The sequence below is a fragment of the Kogia breviceps genome, chromosome 8, assembly GCF_026419965.1.
Source record: "Kogia breviceps isolate mKogBre1 chromosome 8, mKogBre1 haplotype 1, whole genome shotgun sequence".
NCBI lineage: Eukaryota > Metazoa > Chordata > Mammalia > Artiodactyla > Physeteridae > Kogia > Kogia breviceps.
This window is the reverse complement of record NC_081317.1, coordinates 66,220,717-66,235,353: the sequence shown is the minus strand read 5'-3', so window position 1 is coordinate 66,235,353 and position 14,637 is coordinate 66,220,717. Positions and strand designations below refer to the sequence as shown.

Below are 14,637 nucleotides of genomic sequence, written 5' to 3'. Positions count from 1 at the left end.
GCTCATCCTGTTTCACTTTTTTATGTTTGTCTGGCTTATATTTGTAGGTGTTTTTAAGAATCAGTCATTTCCAGAGTATTTCATTGTGTGTTTTTATTGAAACATTTTGCACAATTTTTTACTCTTGATTTTTGGTATTGAGAACTAGTATGAAATCTTAAGCACTAAGGGACAGATGTCACCCTGGGTTTGATCTTTTGGGTTTTTTTTTTAACTAAATGGGGAAAAAGTTTCAAATTAAGAACCTAGTGACTATTCTTTTATCTATAACAACCAAGTCTTATGTTCAATTTAAGCATAATCAGTGCTACTTATTTCACAAACCTGAGAATATTCTAAAACGGTTCTAGTTTCTGAAACTAAATTTTCATAAAACTTTTAATATTATCGAATCAGTTTTCCTACCCCTGAATTCAGAGCCATAAATATAGCCATATATTTATTGAATATTTGCTTTGCATTTGTTCATGTGTATTTATTTAATTCTACTGACAGTCCTAATAGGCAGGATTTCTTATCCTCTTCTTATGGATGAATATCAAAGGCACAGAAAGGTTAAGAAACTGGCCAAAGTTCATAGGGCAAGGAAGTGCCAGAGCTGTGCTGTAAACAGGCAATCTGAGTCCAGACCTGGCAATCTACTTCTGGGCTATGTAGACTCTCACATTTGAATATAAGCCAGACTGGTTTCAGCTTTTCCTGCATTCAGTTAAGCTCAAAATCAGCTCTGGGAAACACAGCACTGTGATTGGAGCTACTGTCACTTAGGGCTAGTTTTAAACATTAGAATCATTTTTATTTTGAAGAATCAAATTTAAATTAGATTGAAAATGAATCATTAAATTGCATCATCTAGTATTTTATTTCCTCTGGCGTTGGCCATATCTCGCTGCATGAAGGGTGGGGAATACCTTCCAGTTTCAGTTACTTGAATTTGTTCTACCACTTTTTAGGGAAATAAGGGATTCCCACATTTATGCTATATGTTGTTTTAACTTTGCTATAAAATAAATGATAGACTATGAAAAAAAAGCTGATAACAGCTTAACATGTTCAGAAGTGTCAAGAATGTCCCAAAGCTAAGCAATTTTATATTACTCTTAAACTTTTTTCTAAAGACTTCAATTTTTTTTACATAAATATTTCAGTTTGTATCTAGAAGATAGACTTTCAGAAAGCATAACCACAATATGTTTTCACACGTGTAGAAAATTTTTTTAACTAATTATATCATCAAATCTAGTAAATATTTGTTCAAATTTCCATTGTCTCAAATGTCATACATGGATATTTAAGTTTGTTTGAATCAGGATCCAAATAAGGACTTTACATTGTTACTAATTGCTCTCTCGTAAGTATATTTAATCTGTGTATATCCCCTTAATCTTTTTTTTTTTCCTTTGCCTTTTACAATTTGCATTTTGAAATGTTCTGGAGCTTTTCAAACAGAATAGATTTTGCCAGTTATAACCATGTGGTATAGTTTAACCTGTTTCTCTTTATTTTCTATAAATTGGTAGTTAGAATTCAAGACTGACCAAATTCAGGCTTGAATTGGGTGGGGGGGTGGAGGACGGCAAGACTTCCTCATAAGTGATGTGGTCATCCTTCAGGAGGGTAGTACATAATGTCTCGTCTCTTGGGCTTAAGTTTGAAAGCTGAGGGTTTTACTGGATTCTATTACATTTAGTAAGTTATACTGATTGCTGAGCACTCAGCCACTTTCATAAGGGTAGGAATTTTCTTTTTTCTAGTTAGAGTAGGCAGATCCTCTAGTTTTAGAACTCACTTCTAAATAATACGGTTCATTCAACAAATATGTGCATGCTAGTATGTTTAAGGGTATTAGGTAATCTTTTGGAAGCTGGCAATCAAAAACACCCTTAGCTGTCTTACAACCCTGTGTGACAGTTTGGCTAACATGAAGGGGCCCTGCCTATATAAAGCTTAAAGCTTTGGATCTCAGTATAGATCCTACTTATAAGAGCTGTGGGGATCTGCTCTGACTTGCTCACTGTCTATTTCTCTTTGCGCACCAGGGACAAAACCTTTCCCCATTCTTCTTCAGGACACCCTGAATATAGAGCTCATTACTGTCTACCTGTCTGATTTGTCTGTCTTAATTTGAGGAAATTGAACTTGATGGCCTACTCAGCACCAGCTCATAGTGAGAAGAGTTATCCTTGCTTGTCCACTGATTAGTGCTGACTAGTCCCCACACCAGACCTTTAAATCTCTGAAAGAACTGATATTTAGTAACCTGGGTTAATCAGACACTACACAGGAAAAAAAAAAAAAAAGATTAAACACCAGTCACTGGACACAAGGAATCAAGAGCCAGCTAGAGGGACCAAGCAGGCCGACCAAATGATGTATTGAAAAAAAATGAATGAAAGAATAAGAGTTTTACAACTATATCCTCAAGTATGAAACTGCATTGTATTGATAGAGTAAGAACAAGCTGCTGTGCAAAGAGTAATTTGAGATTAAAATTCTTTGAAATAAACATGACTGTGAAAACAAAATGAAACAGACAAAACAGAATGGACACTGCCAGAATTTGAATGTATTGCTGAGTAATCCATTATATGAATATCCTGCAGTCTGTCTATTCACCTCCTGATGTATAGGTTGTTTCCAGGATTTCGCTATAATAAGGCAAGCTGCTGCGAACCTTTGTCTTTTGAAAATAGTTTGACATTTCTTATAAAATTAATTATGTGCTTAACATACAACCCATCAATTTCATTAATATTTATTCAGGAAGAATGAAGACCTATTTCTAAAGCAGTTTGTACCGTTTTACACTGACAGCAGTGTATGAGAGTTCAGGTTGCCACAATCTCGCTAACACTTCATTTTGTTCTTTCATTATAACCATTCTGGACAGAGAGGGTGTGTAGTCTCTGTAGGAGACAAGAGTGGGTTGAAAATTTAGTGACCAGAACAACTGTGGTAGTCATTTATACTTTTCACCAGGTATTTCTGGCTCAAGTGCACATGTTAGGATTATACATCCCAACTTCCTTGTGCTTGGCCAGGGCCATGTGACCAGCTGTGGCTTCCACTTGGGCACCCTCTCTTGTTCATTCTGAGAGAAGCTAGCTGGCATGTTTTGAGCTACCTTCTAGAGAGGCTCATGTGGCAAGAAACTGATGTCTCCACCCAACAGCCAGTAAGAAGCCAGAGGAGGTGAGTATGGAACTGGATTCTCCCCTAGTCAAGGCTTGAGCCTCCATGCTTTCTGTTAAGAAGTATCCTGTTGGGCTTCCCTGGTGGCGCAGTGGTCAAGAATCCATCTGCCAATGCAGGAGAGAGCGGTTCGAGCCTTGGTCCGGGAAGATCCCACATGCCGTGGAGCAGCTAAGCCCGTGCGCCACAGCTACTGAGCCTGCATTCCACAACTGCGGAATCACACGTGCCTAAAACCCATGCTCCGCAACAAGAGAAGCCACCTCAATGAGAAGCCCGCACACCGCAACGAAGAGTAGCCCCCGCTCGCCGCAACTAGAGAAAGCCTGCACTCAGCAATGAAGACCCAATGCAGCCAAAAATAAATAAATAAATAATTTTTAAAAAAATCCTGGGGGCATCCCTGGTGGCACAGTGGTTGAGAGTCCGCCTGCCGACTCAGGGAACACGGGTTCGTGCCCCAGTCCGGGAGGATCCCACGTGCCATGGAGCGGCTGGGCCTGTGGACCATGGCCACTGGGCCTGTGTGTCCGGAGCCTGTGCTCCGCAGCGGGAGAGGCTATGGCAGTGAGAGGCCCGCGTACAGCAAAAAACAAAAAATCCTTTTATACACATTGTTCTTCCCCTATGAGTAATGTGGTGTTTTTCTCTAGCCTCTTTCAAGATTTTTTTTTTTTGTCTTTAATTTTCAGAAGTTCAATTATGATGTGACTGAGCATGAGTTTCTTTAGGTCTATCTTGTTTTGGGTTCATTCAGCTTCTTGAGTCTAGATTATATATTCTGTCAAGTTTGGAAGCTTTGCAGCCATTTTTTCTTCAAATGTGACTTCAGCCCTGTACTTTTTCTTCTCTCCTTCAGAACCTTAATGCCATGAATGTTCATTTTGTTGTTGTCCCACAAGTCTCTGAGATTCTGTTCATTTTTACTCACTTTATAGTCTCTGTCGTTCAGATTAGATTAATTCTTAGTGATCTGCAGGTCCACTGATAATTTCCTCTGCCATCTATATTCTGCTACTGAGCCCATCCAGTAAGTTTTTTCTATTTTGGTTATTTTTCAGTTCTAAAATTTGTTTGGGTCTTCTGCATATCTCTTACTCAAGTTTATATGATGAGTAATTTTGTACTGGATCCTGGACATTTTGAGTAGTATGAGAATCTTATTCCTATTTAAATCTTCTATTTTATAAGGCTAACTGTTTAGGTTCAGTGGGGTTCAGGCCCACTTTTGTGGTTCAGTGTCAATTTTCAAAGCCTCTGTGTTGCTATTCTGGTCCACCTCTACTTGGATGCTACCCAGAAACCAATCTGAAACCTCAGCAGTAGTCCACCCATAGTTCACTTTGCCTTGTTGATTATGGTCAGTTTCATGCGTGGTCTGCTTGAGGGTCTGCCCAAGACTTCATTAACAGATTTAAAGGAACCCTTTCTCCAGCTTCTTTCTCTCTGTAATTCTCCCTCGGCCTCTAGTTGGGATGGTTAAGATGCTGCCTCTTTGCAGCTGGTCACTCAGTACAGGGCAGGGATGGTCCACAGGGCTCCTCCCCACAGTCTTGGCCACATCTAGTGAGTAGGGGGATGGGTGTTCACTTGGAATGGGGCAGGTATAATCAAATGGATTTTTTCATACAGGTCACCCTTTTCCCATCCTTTGGCTTTTTGTTTTCTTCATCTGTACCCATTGATGTTTTCAGGTTTTAGGTTTTTCTTGCACCCAAATCTGGAAAGTAAAAAGGTGGCAAAAGAAAAACTCCAGGAAACTTCCAGGTCATTCCTCAAGTTCCAAAGTGCCTACCCAGGCTACCACCTTTTTTCCACCTTTCAGAGCCTTTTGATAGTTGCTTTATATATATTTTGTCCAGGGTTTTTGGTTATATTTAGCAGCTGGAATGAGGTGAAATATATTTACTCCATCTTGTGTGGTACTCAAAGTCCTACTCCAAGTAGCCTTTCAAAAACGAGTAAAATACCGTAAACAAAGCAGCCATACTTTCATCAGTCACCCTGCCCATTCCCCTCCCCCTCCCAAGAAATTATGAGTTCAGTGTTGCCTTTTCTGTTTATACTTAGGTATTCATAAACAAAATATAGTATTTCAAATGTTGAAATCTGCAAATTTTATTTCATTGGACTTTATGCTTTAAGATAGTCTTCTCTTAATAGGTAAACTTAGTCTCTTTATGTGTGTTATACTGGAATGTTTATTCCTATCATTGCAGTTTGTCTATTGTTACAGAGGAGGCAGGATTAATTCTTACCTTTCCTCCGTATTCTCATAATTGAAGAGGATTTGATCCTCCCCGCCCCACCCCTGCCACACACACACGCTGGACTGAAAGGTAATGTTTCTATCATTTTGTGATCATCCTTAATCTTTCAACTTACCTACACTTTAGAGCATATTGATATGATTGATATTTATAAAATGGTCAATAGCTCAGTTTTCTCTGAATAAAACAAATATACTTTTGTTTCCCTTCAGATTACCTTTTCTGACCTATTAATGTTTAGTATTCATTATAACTTATTTTTTAAAACTCAAGTTATTTTAAATATGACTTGCTGTTTTACTTGACAAGTTTTGTCTGTTTACTCACTGTTTCTTGTTGAATACTTCAAGATGTTTTTTTACCATAGACTTTTCAGTGAAAGTCTATGAACAGTAAATTTTCTCAGTCTTTGTGGGTCTGAAAAATGTTTATTTTCACACTGATTTTAGAAAGATAAATTGGCTGGGTTTAGAATTCTAGGTTGCTAGTTATTTCTGTAGCATCCTGTAGGTATTCCATTGTGTTCTGGCATCTTTTTTTGCTGAAAAAGGTTGGAAGGATATATGTTTTTTCCCCCAATAACTTTGGCGTTTCACTAAAATCTATCTAGGTGTGGATTAATTGCTGTTTGCTTTGCTTTGGGATTCGTTGTACTCCTTTAAATTGAAAATGCAGTTCTAGAATTTTAAATTTTTCTTTTAAAAATAATTGTTCCATTTTTTCTATCTCCTTCTTGACCTCCTAGAAGTTTGCAGCAGTCTACCCTCCATACCTTAGTATCCGTTATATCTTTCATCTCTTTACCCACTCTGTGCTATGGTCTAAGTGATTTCCTTATATCTTCCAATTCACTGAATTTTCTCTGAGTCTAGCCCACTTTTTAACTGAACCAGTTGTTAATTTTGTTGAATGGGACTCTTTCACAATGCAACTAGTCTGAATTTGGCTTCTGCATTCACATGTAGCAAAGATTCTTGTTACTGATTTTGTTTCCGCCCGTGGCCTGGGGGAGGGAAAGCTTGTTTTCCTGCTGTGACCCTGAGCTAGAAATACCAGTTTTTCAGTCCTGGTATTGGAACAGAACTTTCCCAATTCTAAGCATACCCCCTTCCTGCTTCTTACTATACTTTATAACTGCAGCCTCGGTTCCTAACATCTCTTCCCTGGCATCTTTGGAATCCCAATTCCTAAGACACATATCCAGTCCAGCTGCCTCCATGGGCCTCATAGTGTCAGGTCCTTTGGGTTCCCTCTTCATTTCTGCCAAGTGGAGATTTCCTTTTCTTCCTTAAGAACCTATGTGTGTTTTTTAATGGGGGGAAGAGAAGTATTTCACTGGCATATCCATGTCTTTGGAGCAGGGATAGCAACAGTTCCCGTATATGTTCGTTCTGTGTCCAAAAAGAATTGAGTACCATTGGTATTTTTCATACCAACTTACTACTCGCACACCCTGTGAGGTAAATGCCATCATCTCCATTTTACTGGAGATAAGAGTTATTCATCCTAAGTCACTAATGGTAGTCAGGAGCAGATTTAGAATTTAAGCTCAAGGCTGTGTTACTTTCTACTACTTTTTATGCTTCGCTATGTTGTTTGATTATTTACTCCAGTATTTTTGTATTACATCCTTTTGCTCTTTGAAAACCAGGTTTGGACACTATTTTAAAGAGAGCCAGTGTGTAACCTGACTGAATTTCATCTGAAAATGTCTGAATGGTTGTTGCATGGCACCTGTTTCTTTTTAGAGACTCTTCTCGTTTTCATACTGTAAAAACCATGGGCTTCATTCCTAAATGCAACCAGTTTCTGGGAAATAATGAAGTTGCTTAAGGATGATACTGAGCCTGCTTAACTGGCTCCTTTCAGCCTCTCATCCCCAAACTGCCCCTTGCTCAGGAGCATTAGACCTCAGACTGACAGCACTGGTGTGAATGGCAGACACTGTCCCAGGCTAAAGGCTGTCTTTCTGACAAAGTGCAGAAATAGTGCTGACTCTCCTCTCTACACCCGCCACTCCCCCTACCCCCCCCCCCCCCCCGCCAACATGGCTGGCACCACACACTATACTCACTCCTTTGCTATTTGCAAGTTTATGTAACAGCCTACCCAACTGTCTCCTTCCATGGAAAGTATTTTCTTCATTGTCTTTTGGAATGCATTGAAGCTGCTTCTCTTAACCAATAAAAACATCTAGTTCTTCTATTTTGGGGAACATTAATATTCCTATGCAGTTCACGTTGGATAAAATGTCTTGAATGCAAGCAAGTTATCTTTTTCCATTCTTTATGCCAGACTTTTAAGAAAGAATATGTTTGTAATCTAATTGTACTTTGGCTGCTTCCTACTGCAGTGAGTAGCAATTTTGGATCAAGTTCCCAGTGGCAGCACTGTTGGGGGAAATTCTGCATTTTTTTAGGATGACTGATATCACTCCTGGTGCTGTTGGATTCCACCCTGTTTTCTGGGAATTTATAACTTCGGCTGTTACTTAAAGCACTTAAACCTTATGAATCTCACCAAGTTTTTTGTTTTATTTTTTTCAAATGATCTTCAGAAGTGCTTTTGTAGGAAATTGAAAATGTCATACCGCAAACTCTACAAATGCTTTTACTAGTGCTTTTACAGTGCAATAGACAGATCAAAATCACACTAAAATTCTCTTGCATTGGTTCTGAAAACCCTAGACCTCTATAGGAGATCCAGACCCCCAGAGAGTCATGTAGGTCCATTTAAAAAAATCATTTGTAGTTGATTTTTTTCAACCTTCCATTGTCCATTGATTCTCTTGAATTCAGGAGAAATTACAGGCAATCTCCAACCTGCATTTCAGAACTTATTTTGTAAAAGAATGATGGCCATAATCTGTGACTTAATGTAGGTTAAAAATGAAATCTCTTCTATGAATTTGTACAAATATTTCCCGTAGGAACAATGATACAGAGGAAAGAGGTCGATTTCCAGGTTAGCCCTCAAAAGCCTCTTAAACCCTAATTGGGCAGCACTGCTTTTACGGAAAAGGTATCCAGTAACCCGTCCCAGTTCCAGGCACCACAGACTGCCCCCTACCCTAGATAGACTACATGTTCCAAAACAAACTTTGGGGTGGGTGATCTGACAGCAGAGATTGTAGCTTCTTTAATATCAGGGACTTATTCCCAATCCTGAGGAAGTTATATATATGAGAGGTGGGGAGAAGACATGGGAAAAGCTCCAGATGGACAATGTGTACGAAGGCTGGGAAGTTAGTTGGCAAGGTAAAGCTACAGCTGGGAGGCCCCCCTGAACAGGGGGGGCCAGGGGAGGGGGGAAGGGGGAGATAAGTACTCAATGAAGCAAGCGATAAGAATTATATACGAACAGGAGAAGGAAGAAAGAGGAAAAAGAACATCATACACTCACCCGCACAGACCACACATCTTGGTTAGTCATACACAGCAGGGTCCCTGCCTGCTTCTGTGGCCAATAATAAGCAGGCGGGTCCTCCAGCCCCTCAGGCTCCCTGGGAGGTTTCCACTAGCCCTGTCCTCAGGGCTTTGCTGCTCTCTGGACTCAGTTTTCAACTTCACAGACATCCTAACCCCGAGGTAGTCACCCCGCTACCTCTTACTTCCTTATCTCTGGCCTCAGGTTTGGCTCCTGGATGGTTCCCTCAGTTCAGAACTCTTGCCGCCTAGTTGGTTTCTAAGAAAGACTTCCTTGTCCTTCCTCTTCTCTCAGGGTGGTCCTCTCCCACACACATTTCCCTCCTAATCATGGGGTCCTCCCTCTACCCCTTTACTGAGAGGCCTTCCCACTCCACTATGTCTGGTGCCTCCCTCCCAGCCTCTTTCTCATCCAGGGAACTTGGACCCTAGGTCTCTTTTTCTACTCGCCACCCCCCCTCCGCCCAGCACTGCTTCTCTCCTCTTCCTCCACCTTCTGCTTACTGCTGGCCTGCCTCCCTCCCAAGCTTGGGCTTCTTCCTGCCCTCCACCCTTTCCTTTTGTCAGACCCTGTGCTCTCAAGTCAACTTCTTAACCATGCCCCTTCCCCATTCTCTTGATTTCTCTCCTCTTCCTAATTTGAGGGAGTTCTCTCCTGCCTCCTTAATTGGACCAATTGTTCATGCTCTTGACTCCCTTCTTTTCCTTCTCACCCTGGAGAACTTCCTCCTACCTCCACTACCCCCCCATCTGGCTTTTCTTTCCCTCCAATATTTCTTTCATCTGCCGTGTCACTGAGCTAATGATGTTCTTTCCTCTTCCACACCTGAATCCTTCTCCCCGTCCCTACCACAGACCCCTACCACCTCCTCCCCCAGTTCCTTCCTGTTCCTAACCTGTATCTTTCCCACTTTCAGTTCTCTTCCCTCCCTCCTTCCCCAATTACAAATCCTTCCCTCCCTTCCTGACCCAAGGACCACCCCCCCTCCCCAATACCTTTTCTCCTTTTCCCTCTAAGCCCTCCATCCTGAGCCAGGGTCCCTTTTTTCCTCTCTGGACCCTATTTTCATTCCCTATGATCTTGACTCTAGGCTCAAACCCCTCCTCCCCCTTCTTGCCTCCAGAAAGATTCGGACACTTTTCTTCAACCCCAGCGTTTATTCCTCATCATCTGTCTTCCTTCCCTATTTCCCAGGGATTCTTAAAACCCTTTACATATGAGATTGAAAATAACCAAATGCTAAATAAGATGGAGAATACAGATACTAAGGCCTTCAAATATGCTTCTCCCTCTTCCTGAACACCCCCTTCGCCCCTTCTCCACATCTAGTCATGGCTGGCTTCTTTTGGTTCAGATTTTAGCCTGAAAGTCACCTTGTAAGAGAATCATTCCCTGGTCACCTAATATAAAGGATTCCCAAACGCCACCCATTCACAGACCATATTGGTTTTTGTTTTCTAAAGAACATTTAATACTGTGCAGTCTTGATGTGTTCGTCCATCTAGAATCGATGTCCCATGAAAGAGGACTTAACTTTCTTGTTCATCTTGTATCTCTGTCATTTAGAATGGTGCCTGGTACCTAATGGCTCAGTCAGTTTGCTGAATAAGTTAGTGATTTCTAGGTACCAGACACTATGCCAAGTGCTCGCTCTATCTTGTTTAATCCTTACAACAAGGCTGACTGAGGTAATTACTTTTATTATTGCTATTTTATACCTTAAGTAACTGAAGTGCAGAAAGGATAAGTGAATTTGCCTGTTGTCTCAAAACAGTTGGTATATCTGAGAATTTAATCCAGATCTGTATGAAGTCACAGCTCATGTTCCTCCCACTTTCTCTGGTGGTCCAGAGGAAGAGGGCCATTAGGAATGGAAAGGGAAAGAAGATGGATCTGAATGCAAGGTAAGTCAAACTGGAGTCAGGACTCCTGTGCTGGGACAGGGAGTGCAGGATGTATAGAATAGGGCACTAGATCCTAAGTGAAGATGAGGATAATAACAGGAGCGAACACTTAGGAGCACTTACTTTGTGCCAGGTTCCAAACAACATATCGAATTCTCTCTCACCTAGGAGTGGTAATGTCATCTTACAGTTAAGGAGACTGAGGCTCAGAGATGCTAATTATCTTCTGAGGCCTTACAGGTACTATATAGGGGAGCTGGGAGACCACCCCAGGCAGTCTGACTACAAAGCAAGTACTCTGGTTGCTATCCTGCACTACACCCAGCAGGAAAATAAACAGACTTAGAGAGTAGTATGCTCTGTGTTGGGCACCAACTCCTGCTTCCTGGATTCTTATCTTCTGGACATTCTGGAATGACCTCGGCTGATGTAACACTCCTGCCTCCTGGCTTACCTCTTACTGCTCTCCTCAGAGGAGGTGACTGATGATGAACCCATGTTACTCCACTAGCACTGGGGAAGCCCCCCCCTTTTTATCTCCCCCCTTCACCTGCGATCAGCACAGGGCAGCAATTCTGGATTAGTGTATCTGCTCTACAGACTCAAGCTTTTTTCTTGAGTGGGGTGTCCCCGGGCTTAGATTGCTGAAACATGGGGGTAAAAATGGAGAAGCAAGCCCTTCCAGCTAGAGATCTAAAACTACAGTCTCCAACTGCCTTCTTATTGATAATAAAGCTGATTTGTTTTCCAAATGGCAGGAGCGAGCCTAGCAGGCCAGACAAGGCGGAAGCACAGGTGGCATCGGCTCTAGGACAGTCTGCTCCGGTCATAGAGGGATTTTCCTCTCAAAATGGTAAGATTTGCATAAAAGATGCAAGGTTGACTAAGTCCAGCCTCTTCCTCACCCCTACCTGCCTCCCCAGACCCATCCCTTAAAGGCTTAGACTTCTGGACATGTCTCTGAAATGTGAACAAAGAAAGCTTGAGAGGCAAAAAAAAACCTGGGACTTGTTAGAAATGCAAATTCTCTGGCCCTGCCCCAGAGGTGCTGAATCAGAAATTCGTCAGAGCTCAGCATTCTTTTGTCTTTAAGCCCTTCTGGTGATCTAGACACACTAGGGTTTGAAAACCACTGCCCTAGGTAACATCCCTAACCCTGGCTGATAATCTGAGCCAAACGTTCTGTTCCAGAGCCCTGCAAACCTCTCAAAGTGCTAACATCTCAACTTCCAAACTGCTTGTCCTAGATGGCTTCTTGCACCCAAAACTGGCACCTACCTCCTTTATTTGGATGAAAGGCACCAGTTTGGTCATTGGAAAACACGTTCCCTATATGTATCTAGAGGGTTCATGGTTGTTTTGGGGGTTTTTAAAAAATTATTTATTTTTGGCTGCGTTGGGTCTTCATTGCTGTGCGTGGGCTTTCTCTAGTTGCAGCGAGCGAGGGCTACTCTTCATTGCAGTGCACAGGCTTCCCAGTGCGGTGGCTTCTCTTGTTGCGCCGCATGGGTTCTAGGTGTGTGGGCTCAGTCAGTAGTTGTGGCTTACGGGCTTCAGTAGTTGTGGCTGGCAGGCTCAGTAGTTGTGGTTCACGGGCTTACTTGCTCCACGGCATGTGGGATCTTCACGGACCAGGGCTCAAACCCATGTCCCCTGCATTGGCAGGTGGATTCTGAACCACTGCACCACCAGGGAAATCCTTCGTGGTGTTTTCAGACTGAGCTGGGGCACTTCCCCTCTATGACACACAGCTGCAAGGTGAGGGTTGTTCCAGTAGTGGCCTGTGGCCTGTCCCAGGGCTGTGAGAAGGCCAAGGGGATGCCCGACCGGATGTATGTGTGTATCTACATCAGACTCCTCATCTTCAAAAGTGCTCAAAAGGTATATTCTCCATAACATTTTGTAGGTACTTAATGCCCCTGAATTGAATAATTTAAAATGGTTAAAATGGTAAATTTTATCACAAGGTGGGGGTGAGGGGGAACTACACAAAGCCTGTCCAGAGGTGTGTCTCCAAGCCCTGGCATTTTGTACTTAGCTTTAATAGAACCCTCACAGCATGCATTGGGAATACTGGTTTCCATGGCAGTGTCCCTCTTTGAGATCAAGGATCATTCCTTCATTCATTCAATTTATATTTGTTTGTTGAACACATACGATGTGGAAGACCCCAGCTCAGCACTGGGAATCCATTGATGAATGAGATATGGTCCCTGTTCTCAGAAAACTTAAACAGAATAATTACTAACTGTGCAAAGAGTGTAGGATAACAAACTGAGTGCCAAGCTAGAAAATGAGAGCCCATTTCATGGAGACGTGCAGAAAACCTCCTGAAGAGATGCTGAAACATGAAGAACAAACGGGAGCCAGCAAAGCAAAGGTAACGGGGACAAGTGCTCCAGGTGGAGGATACCACACAGGCAAAGACCCAGAGCAGGGAAAGGTGGCACAAGCCTCTGGTGAAGGCATGAGCGACTTAATAGTGAAGACAGTTTACTTCAACTCTCTTAATCACCAGCTTTTGCCCCTAACATATTCCAGGGCAAGCAGTGGATGACCAGCTGTGGAAACAACTTGAGCACTCGACCACTAACACTACAGTCTGATAAGAAAGAAAAGAATTGCTGTTCACTCTGATGGTTTGTTTACACATGCTTGTCCTTCCTCAGAAGGGGCTACTCCATTCCCTGATGGTCAGTGTTGAGAGCCTGGTTTCCAGCTCAGGAAGGGCAGAGTCTCCAGGTGTGTGGTGACCATGGAAGTGTGGTGTACCCTGTTTACACCAGTAGGAACTGGAGTTGTTCAGCCTGGGTTCAAATTCTGGCTGTTCTTTCTCATCAGTTGTGTGACCTTGGGCATCTCTCCATACCTTCCCCCTTGTGTAAAAGTGGAATGTTGTGAGGCTCCAGTGAAATAATAAACACTTAGAATAGTACCTGAGAAGTACTCAACAGATATTAATCATTTAATTATTATGTAAAAAAGGAACCATGGATCCCATCACTTCGCTACTGCTTAGTTGGGCTGAAATGAACAGTTCTACAAACTTTTAAGTGTGAGAATGAGTAGATGGCTTGCAGAGCATTCAATAGAGCACGCAGACCTTTCGTCCAGGTCACTATAATAGCTTGAATAATGGTTGGTTGAGTAACAAACAAGGAACCAAGTAGTCAGGGTTAGAGCAGATGCTCAATAACTTTTGGGGAAGAACATATGAAGCATTTGCTATTTCTAGGGAAAAGTTATTTGTGGCAGGTGTGCTAGTTGCCTACCTGAAATTCATTCTTCTCCTTTTCTTCAATTAACAAACTTCTGGTTTTCTTTGGGGCAGTAACATGCCCAGGTAAAAGACCTTCTCATACTCCCTTGCAGCTAGGAGTGGCAATTTGAACCAAGCCTGGCCAGTTAAAAGTAAGCAGAAGTTACTGGGTGGAACCTCTGGGAAAGCATTTCAAAAGCAGCTGACTTGGATGGAATCTGCCTTTTGCTTTTCCTCCTTTTTCCTGCCTAGAATGGGTATGTGATGCCCAGGTATGCAGCAGCCATCTTAAGACCATGAGGATGAAGACTATATGCAAAGGAGGCAGAACAGGAAGACGGAACTACCCCTTGGCTTATTACCTCTGGACTTACTGTTAAATGAGAAAAAAATGAACTGCTATTTAATTAAACTGCTGTGCTGGTTTTTCAGTTACATGCAGCCAAACACAATTCTAGCAGAGAGGGCTAAAATGGCATTCACTGCTAACCGAGACATACAAAGTGTTTCTTTGGCCAAAGACACAACTAATAATGTAACAGATTGGGTATTCTCATTACCCTTCAAACTCCTCTGAAACTAGGGT

General features: G+C 42.1%; 1 long non-coding RNA gene across 2 annotated transcripts; it reads left to right on the top strand.

Annotated features, from left to right (window-relative positions):
* Positions 1-5,422: 5,422 nt before the first annotated feature.
* Positions 5,423-14,098, top strand: LOC136794665 (uncharacterized). Of its 2 annotated transcripts, XR_010841741.1 has the most exons (4): positions 5,423-5,531; positions 10,663-10,792; positions 11,551-11,645; positions 13,334-14,098. It is a non-coding gene; the product is annotated as an uncharacterized lncRNA (long non-coding RNA). The 2 variants fall into 2 exon arrangements; XR_010841740.1 differs by having other exon boundaries at positions 10,663-11,645.
* Positions 14,099-14,637: the final 539 nt, after the last annotated feature.